Here is a 9,926-nt window from a genome sequence, read left to right on the forward strand (position 1 = left end):
AACACTCCACCCAACAAAAGCAGAGTACATGTTTTTCTCAAACACACTGGAACATTCTCCAGGATAAGTCATACCTTATGCCATAAAGCCAAACTCAGTAAGTTTAAAAGATTTAAATCACTTTTCTTTATTTTTTTGTTCCCTGAATGAAATTAGAAATCACTAATAGAAAGAAATTTGGGCAACTGACAAATATGTGGGAATCGAATAACACATTTCTAAGTAGCCAAGAGATGAAAAAAAAATCACAAAAGAAATTTGAAAATACTTTGAGCATAATGAAAATGAAATACATTAAAACTTACAAAATGGGGTGGTGTGACAGTGGCTCAGTGGCAGAATTCTTGCCTGCCATGCCGGAGACCCGGGTTCGAGTCTCGGTGCCTCCCCATGATTAAAAAAAAAAGGAAAAAAAAACTTACAATGTGTAACAAAACTTTGTAAAAGAAATTTGTAGCTGCAACATCCACAGTAATGAAAAAAATGCTCTCAAATAAAAAACTTTATAACTAAAGGAAATAGAAAAGGAGGAGCAAGCTAAAACCCAAACCAGTAGATGAAGGGAAATAATAATGATGTTCCCTTGTGGAAATAAGTGAAATAGAAACAGAAAAGAAATAGAATCAACAAAACAAAAAACTGGTTGTTTGAAAACCAATCAACTTGACAAACTTTAGCTAAACGGATAGAAAAAATGAGAAATGTAAAAAAAAAAAAAACCTAAAACCAGAAATGAAAGTAAGGATATTAATAAACTTTGCAGAAATAAAAAGAATTATAAGAGAGTACTATGAAAAAGGTGTATACTGAAAAATTAGATAACCCAGATGAAATGAGCAAGTTACTAGATACATGCAAATTACCAAAACTAGTTCAAGAACATGCACAAAATCTGAATAGATCTGAATTTATAACAAGTAAAGAGACTGAATTAATATCCAAAACTTCCAACAATAAAGGTTTGTTGGGAAGAATAGCTTTGCTGATGTGTTCTAACAAAAATTTAAAGAATTGAAACCAATCCTTCTGAAATTCCTCCAAAAAATATGAGGGAAGCTTCCTAACTCATTTTATGAGGCCAGCAACAGCCTGATACCAATGCCAGATAAAGATCTTGAAAATTACAGACCAATATTCCTCATGTTTATATATACAAAAATCCTCAACAAACACTAGCAAACTGAATACAATGACATATTGAAAATATTATATACCATGACCAAGAGTAATTTACCCTGGCAATTTAAGGGTGCTTCAAAATATGTATTTAATGAATCAAGGTAATATATATTAATAGAATGGAAAAAATAACATGTGATGAAATAATGATCTCAAACGTCACAGGAAAAAGACAAACATTTGACAAGAACTAACACCCTTTCACAATAAAAATACCTGAAAAATAGGAATAGAAGGGAACTTCCATAATATGATAAAAGACATTTATAAAAATCGCACATCTATTATACTCAATGGTAAAAGACTGAAAGCTTACCCTCACTGAGATCAAGAAGACAAGAAAGCCCAATTTCAATATAGCTTTCCAAATTTGTATTGCAAGTTCTAACCAGAGCAATTACATAGGAAAAATACACAAAAGGCCTCCACATTGAACAGTAGAAATAAAACTATCTGTATTCATAGATAACATGATCCATACATAGAGAATCCCCAAGAATCCACAAAAAATTTTACTAGGGCAATGTGGTAGTTACATTCAGTTGTCAACTTGACCAGGTGAAGATGCCTAGATCTATTGCTGTGGACGTGAGCCAATGGCATGTGAACCACATCTGTTGCTGATTACATCTGCAGTCGGCTAGGAGGCATGCCTGCTGCAATGAATGATGTTTGATTTAATTGGCTGGTGCTTAAATGAGGGAGCTCAATGTAGCACAGCCCAAGCAACTCAGCATACCTCATCTCAGCACTTGCAGCTCAGCCCAGACCTTTGGAGTTACAGAAGGGAATCACCCCAGGGAAAGTTGTTGGAACCCAGAGGCCTGGAGAGAAGGCCAGCAGAGACCATCCTGTGCCTCCCCACGTAAAGAAGAACCTCAGTTGAAAGTTAGCTGCCTTTCCTCTGAAGAACTAACAAAATAAATCGCCCTTTATTAAAAGTCAACCCGTGTCTGGTGTGTTGCATTCCGGCAGCTAGCAAACTAGAACAGAAGACAAGATTGTTAAGATGGTTACACTACTCAAAACAATCTACAGATTCAATAAAATTCCAATCAAAGTTCCAATGACTTTTTTTTAAAATATGGCAAAGTATATCCTGACATAATATGGGATTGAAATGGGACATTAAGAGCCAAAATCTTGTAAAAGAATAACAAAGCTGGAGAACTTGCACGTTCCAGTTTTAACACTTACCAAAAAACTACAGTAGTCAATACATTGTAGTACTGGGATAAGGATAGACATATGTTCCAATGGAATAGAATCGAGAGTCTGGAAATAAACCCATACAGTTGTGGCAAATTGATTTTCAACAAGGTTGCCAAGAATATTTAATTGGTAAGGAATAATCTCTTTAACAAATTCTGCTTGGAGAACTGGATATCCACATTCAAAATAGTGAAATTGGACCCCTGTTTTAGCTTTCTTTTTGCTAAAGCAAATACCCAGCAATGAGTTGGTTCAAACAATGGGAATGTATGGGCTCACAATTTTAATCCTAGGAGAAGTCCAAATCAAAGCATTGATTAGGTGATGCTTTATTCCTAAAGACTGGCATTCTGGGACTGGCTGCTGATTAAACTTGGTCCTTGGCTCCTCTGTCACATGGCAATAAATATAGTGGCTTCTCCTGGCCTCTGAGTTCCATTTACTTTCAGTTTTTGGATGCTTTCTGTTCTGTTTTATCTTTCTGTGACCTTCAATATAAGGCCATCAGGAATAGGATTAATGACCCATTGTGCGTCACATCTTCTCTGGAGTAATCTCATCAAAAGGTTCTATTTACGTGAGTTCATACCCACAGGAATGGATTAAGTTTAAGAATATGTTTTTCTGGAGTACATAGCTCCAAACCACTACAACTCTACTCACACCATATATAAAAATTAATGCAAATGGACTAAACAGTTAAATATAAGAGTGAAAACTCTTAGAAGAAATCATAGGGAAAAATATTCATGTTCTTTAGTTTGGAAATATATTCTTTCAAATGACACCAAAAGCATAAGCAACATATAAAAACTAGTAAATGTGCCCTAACCAAAATTAAGACTTGTGTATCAGAGGATATTTTCAACTGAAAAGACCACCTCCAGAATGTGAGAAAGTATTTTTCTGATTAGGAGCTGGTATTCAGAATATGTTAAAAAAAAAAAAAAAACTCTTACAACTCAGCAGCAAAATAAACAACTTCCAAAACTGGGCTAAGAACTTAAGCATTTTTCCAGAGATATATGAATGGACAAACGGCAAATGAAAAGATGCTCGATAACATATGTCATTACAGAACTGCAAACCAAAATCACAATGAGGTGTCTCTTCACACCCATTTGATGATAGTCATCAAAAAGGAAAATAGCAAGTGTTGGTGAAGATATGGAGAAATCGGAATCCTAGTACACTGGTAGTGGAAATGTAAAATGGTTCAGCTGCCATGGAAAGGATTGAAAGTATCTCAACAATTTACATGTTGACCATATAACCATGTGATCCAACAATTCCACCCCTAGGAATATATTCAAGTGAAGTACATTTGCATGCATGCTCATGGCATTCTTATTTAAAGTAACCCCAAAGTGGAAACAGCCAAAATGTCCATCAATGGATATATGGATAAACAAATTATGGTGTGTACATAAAGTGGAATAGTATTCATACATGGAAAAGAATGAAGTACTGATATATGCTACAATGTAGATGAACTTCCAAAACATTATGCTAAGTGAAAGAACCCATACCATGTATTTTATGATTCCATTTCTAAGAAGTATCCATAATAGATAAATCTGTAAATAAGAATCCAGATTGCTGGTTGCCAAGGTATGGGGCAGGAAAGAATGAGGAGAAATTACTCAGTGCATATGGGGCTTTAAATTAGAATGATGGAAATATTTTGGAACTAGATAGATGTGGTGATTGTACAGCAGTGTGAATGTAGTAAATGCCATAGAATCATTCATTTTAGAATCATGAAGTTTATATTATGTGAATTTCACCTCAATACATTATTTAAAAAAAAACTATGACAGTAACCAGGTGAGATTAATTCAAGGTACAGAAGATGTTTTAAAAATTTGAATATGATTCAATGAATGTGATATTAACAGGCTAAGGAAGAAAAACAATATCAATTTTCACCAAAAAAATTTGATGAAATTCCACACCCATTTATTACAAAAAACTGAGCAAAAATTGAAGAATGAAATCTCCTCAATTTTATAAAGGCCATTTACAGAAAATCTAAGGCTAATTTTATAATAAGTTGTTAGAAACTAGGGATCTTCCCCATAAGACCTTGTTTCCTAAAATTGAGAACAATTTAAAGATGTTTTCTCATGCCAATTTTATTTAATATTGTACTAGAAGTCCTAGCTAGTGCAATAAGAAAAGAAAAATATTCAGATTTGACAGGAAGGAATAAAAGTGTCTTTATTTGAAGATGACATGGTAATCTATATAAAAAATCCCAAATAATCTATAAAATAATTCCCAAAGCTAATAAGCCAATATAGAATGTTAGAAAGTACAGAGTCAAAACATAAAAGTAAATTGTTTTCCGATATACCAGAAATGAACAGTTGGAATTTAAACTAAAAATACCATCCACAATAGCAACAACATAAAAAAGAAGGTCTAAATATAACAAAATATCACAGAGTGTGTAAATGGGAAACTACAAAACAATGATGATAAAAAACAAAAATGATCTAATTAAATGGAGATATTTGCCATGTTCGTGAATTGGAAGACTCGCTACACTTCTGTTTTCAATTTTTCCCAATTTGATCTATAGATTCAATACAACACCAATCAAAATCTCAGAAAGCTATTTTATGGATTTCTACAATCTAATTCTAGAGTTTATATGGAAAGTTAAAAGACTCAGAATAAGCAATGCACATTGCAGAACAACGAAGTTATGGTACTCACACTGCCAGGTTTAAAAGCATTTCACATGGTGGGCCACGGTGACTCAATAGGCAGAGTTCTCACCTGCCATGCTGGAGACCCGGGTTTAATTCCCAGGGCCTGCCCATGCAAAAAAAAAAAAAAAAAAAAAAAAGCATATTACAAAATTACAACAGTCTAGAGAGCTTGGTTTTGGTGAAAGAACAGACGCATAGATCAATGGAATAGAAGAGAGAGACCAGAAATAGAACCACAAATATATCCAGCTGATGGTATACAAAGGCAAAAAAGCAGTTGAATGGAGAAAAGATAGTATTTTCAATACATGGTGAGTATCTGAATGTAAAAATAAATAAATGATCCAGACACAGACCTTAACCTTTTCACAAAAAAAAATTGAAATGGATCATTATCTAAATGTAAAATGCAAATATATAAAATATCTAGAATAAAACAGGAAATAATTTCCTCTATTATATTGTATTTGGTGGCAAGGTTATTTCATACAATATCAGAAACATAATCCACAAAGAAAAAATTGATAATTTACACCTTCTGTAAAGTTAAAAACTTCTGCTCTGCAAAAGCCACTAAGAGAACAAAAATAAAATCCACAGATTGGGAGGAACTATTTTTGCAATATACGTCTGATATAGGAATTGTAACAAAATATATTAAAACCTTTTAATATTCAACAAAATAAAAAGAACACAATTTAAAACAAATGGCAAAGGATATAAACAGACTCCTCACCAAAGACAATATACATATGGAAAATAAGCATATGAAAAGATGCTCAACATAATTAGTTGTTATGGAAATTCAAATTAAAACAACGAGATACCATTCTAAATCTATTAGAATGTCTGAATTTTTAAAAAATGAGAATACCACTACTTGGCAAGGATGTGGGGCAAAAATAATTTATTACTAATGTGAATGTAAAATGTCATTTTGGAAGACAGTTTGACAGCGTTTTTTTGCTTTTTTTTTGAGGGGGTGCATAGTCCGGGAATTGAACCCATGTCTCCCACATGCAAGGTGAACATTCTAACCACTGAACCACCTGTGCAAGCAAAAGTTTTTAATAAACAAATCTAAACATAGTTTTACCATATATTCTAGTTCGCTAGCTGCCAGAATGCAATATACCAGAAACAGAATGGTTTTTTTTTAAAAAGGGAATTTAATAAGTTGCTAGTTTACAGTTCTTAGCTTGAGAAAATGTCCCAATTAAAACAAGTCTATGATTAAGGCACCAACAGGAAGTTGCCTTCACTCAAGAAAGGCTGATGAAGTTCAGGGTTTCTCTCTCAACTGGAAAAGCACATGGTGAATATAGTGATGGTGGAGTTATACAGGGAAGGTAGGGTTTAACAAGCAAATATGATTGCTGAATCATTAAATTGATATTTATTTTAGTCTCCAGTATCTTAGAGCAACCAGAAATAAAACCTGAAAATTGTGGAATTGTAACTCATACCAAACTCTGAAATCTGTTCTAAAACTAATTGTATTGCTGTTCTTGGAAATTTATTGCTTTTTTGTATATATGTTATTTTTCACAAAAAAGAAAAAAGTCAACTATGATAAAAATATTTATTCATTCTACCCTCCTATATTCTGTAGCAGCTAGAAGGAAAAATCTGAGAGAATGGTATGGTAGCCCATGACAAATTCTAGGATTTGTCCTGTAACTACTTGTTAAAGAGTGCTTTGAAACTATTGCCTTTTTTCTTTCTTTGCTATGTATATATGTTATGTTATACAATAAAAAAGTAAAAAAAGAAAAAGAGAATTTTTTTATTGTATAAAAAAGAGAATCAAGATCCACCAGGAATGGGTGGAGTAATATCTCCATCTAATTCAATGTTCACACCCACAACTGGGTGTGTCACATCTTCATGGAGATAATCAAATCAAAAGATTCCAACCTACAGTATTGAATTAGGATTAAAAGAAATGACTGCCTCCACAAGATTGAATCAGAATTAAAACATGGCTTTTCTGGAGTTCATATTACTTTCAAGATGGCACATTCTACCCAGTGGTCCCCAAATGACATGTTTCTTTCATGCACAAAACGCATTCACTCCATTACAATACCACAAAGCCTTAAAACATTTCAGTAACAACTCAAATACAATACAAAGTTAAAACCATTGCAAAATCTCATCAAAGCCTGTTACAGGCATGGTCTGTTCTAAGGCAAATTTTTTTCTTCTAGATGTGGACCTGTAAAACTCAAAACAAGTTATCTTCTGCCAATATGAAAAGGATACATGTTTCCATTTCCAAAGGGAGAAATAGGAAGGAACACAGGGGTAAACAGATCAAAACAATTTAGAAAACCTGCAAAGGAAACTACATTAGATTTCAAACTATAAGAGTCATTTATTCTAAGGGCTTTAAAAAGCAGCAATCCCACCATTTTCAAGGGCCTATGTATGAGTCTTGCTCTCTCTCCAAATTCTGGGGTGAGTTGCAATACTGGGACTTGTCGAGGAGACCACCTTTTTCTTGGCTCCACCCTCTCCATATATAAGGGCTGCACCTAGGTTCTCTGTCATCTCCAGGGCACATGTCCAACCCCTCAGAACAATAAGGTGGTATCCAGGCTCCTCCAAATTCCCAACTTATGTGCACCACACTCTATGAGGCCTGAGGTGATGTAACTCTTCCTGAACAATGAAGTGGAAGGCCCACCCTCTGCTTCTGGGGCAAACCCACCCTTTCCATGTGTATAAGTCAGTCCACTCTCCAGGCCTGAGATTTCCTGGCCCCAGACCTTAGCCTCCACAGTTCTGCCTCTGAAAACATTTTTCCTTCACTTTGTTCCTTTTTTATCCCATTTTAGTCCAGGCTGGCAGTGGTTCCATTTATACAGATCTTATAGAGTGGGATCATGCCCATCAGACAAAAGAACTGTCCATAAATTGTTTCTGGATAACTCCATCTCAAATCCTTCCTTGTCCTGTATTGGCCGACTACATCCATGCTTGGATAAATACTCACGTGGGGCTCTATTTACTGGGGTCTCACTTTCTGGAAGCCCAGAATTTTCCAGAACACCAATTTCTGTTTTCTTTGTACCCAAGAGTTCATTTCTCAACTTATCTCTATCTTCTCACATTTTACTATAAGCTTCAAGGAGGATCCAGACTGCATTTTCCACATTTAGTTTGGAAATTTCTTCTTCTAAATATCCAAGTTCATCACTCTCAAATTCTACCTTCCATCTACAAAGAACGTCTCCCAGTTTGGAAAGAAATGTTCATCATTTCTGTCTAAAACCTCATCAGAGGTATCTTTAGAATCCACATTTCTACCAAACGTCTCTTCAAAGAATTCTAAGCCTTCTCCATCAAGACCCCCACAATTCTTCCAGAATCTTCCCCTTATCCATTTAAAAAACTGATCCAACATATTTGGTATGTGCAAATTGCAGCAGCACCCCGCTTCTCTGGTACCAAAATCAATGTTAGTTTGCAAGCTTCTAGAATGTGATATACTAGAACTGGAATGGCTTTTAAAAAGAAAAAATTAATAAGTTTAAAGTTTAGAGTTCAAAATTGTCCAAACTAAGGCATCCAGGGAAAGATACCTTAATTCAAGGAAGGCTGATTGGTGAGGAATGCTCTGACATCTGGGCAGTCATATGGCTGGCAAGTCTTGATGCCTTGTTTCCTGGGCTCCATCGCTTTCAGCCTCTGTTACTGTGGGAGGTTTCTCCCTCTGCTTCTTTGGGACTGTCTTTCATCTCTTGGCTTACCTTGGCTCTCTCCAGGTTCTGGCTTGCTTAACATCTCATGGTGATGTCTGCTGTTCTCCAAGCATCTCCAAACATCCATGTCTCTATCTCTCAAGCATGTTCTCCAAAAGGCTACATCTGTCCTCTCTGAGGCTTCTATCATTTCTGAATCTCTCCAAAATGTTTCCTCTTTTAAAGAATTCCAGTAAACTAATCAAGACCCACCTGGAATAGAAGGAGTCGCATCTCCATTTAATCAAAAGATTGCACCCACAATTTGGTGTATCACATCTCCATGTGATAATCAAATAAAAAGGTCTTAAACTACAATATTGAATTAGGATCGAAAGAAATGGCTGCCCCCACAAGATTGAATCAGGATTGAAACATGGCTTTTCTAAGGTACATAGTACTTCACACCAGCACACCACTGTATATATATACTGGAAAAGTAAAATTAAGTCAGTGTGTAGTAAACATTTCTATTAAGTAAATGGGAACCATGTTTCTGACTGTTGGAGTTTACAGATATTCAAGAGGAGGAGGCTAGCGTGATTCATATAATGATGGATTAGGGTTGGAGCCATCAGAAGGAACTCATGCAGATTTGTCACACATAAAATATTTATAAACATATGTATAAACATGGGTTATTACATACGTATTTCTTTGGTCTTTCATCTGAGAGATCCTAGAAGCAATGATACCCCAGTAGCAATGAGCACATCTAGCATTCAGATCTTGGTTTCTGATGACATTCTCCAGTAAAACCAACCACAGATACTTGGAGAAACGGCTGTTTCTAAGTCCAGGGCAGAGAATATATATGATATGACTGGAGAATCTTGTTGCAACAGAAAACAGAGAAGTGTGTAAAAACCACAGCAATTAAGGCATATCAAAGGGACACAGAACCACCTGAAAAATCTCCCAATATCCAAAGCTGGAGCAAGTTGAGTAACAAAATAAAGTACTGGATTATAACCCAAAACACTAAATAGATATCCTTGAGTCAATTCAGATATAAAGAAATGTTTGACAAATTTGTGAGAATAGGTAAATCTCATATGCAACAGAACTCCAA

The sequence above is a fragment of the Tamandua tetradactyla genome, chromosome X (assembly GCF_023851605.1).
Source record: "Tamandua tetradactyla isolate mTamTet1 chromosome X, mTamTet1.pri, whole genome shotgun sequence".
NCBI classification, from domain to species: Eukaryota; Metazoa; Chordata; class Mammalia; order Pilosa; family Myrmecophagidae; genus Tamandua; species Tamandua tetradactyla.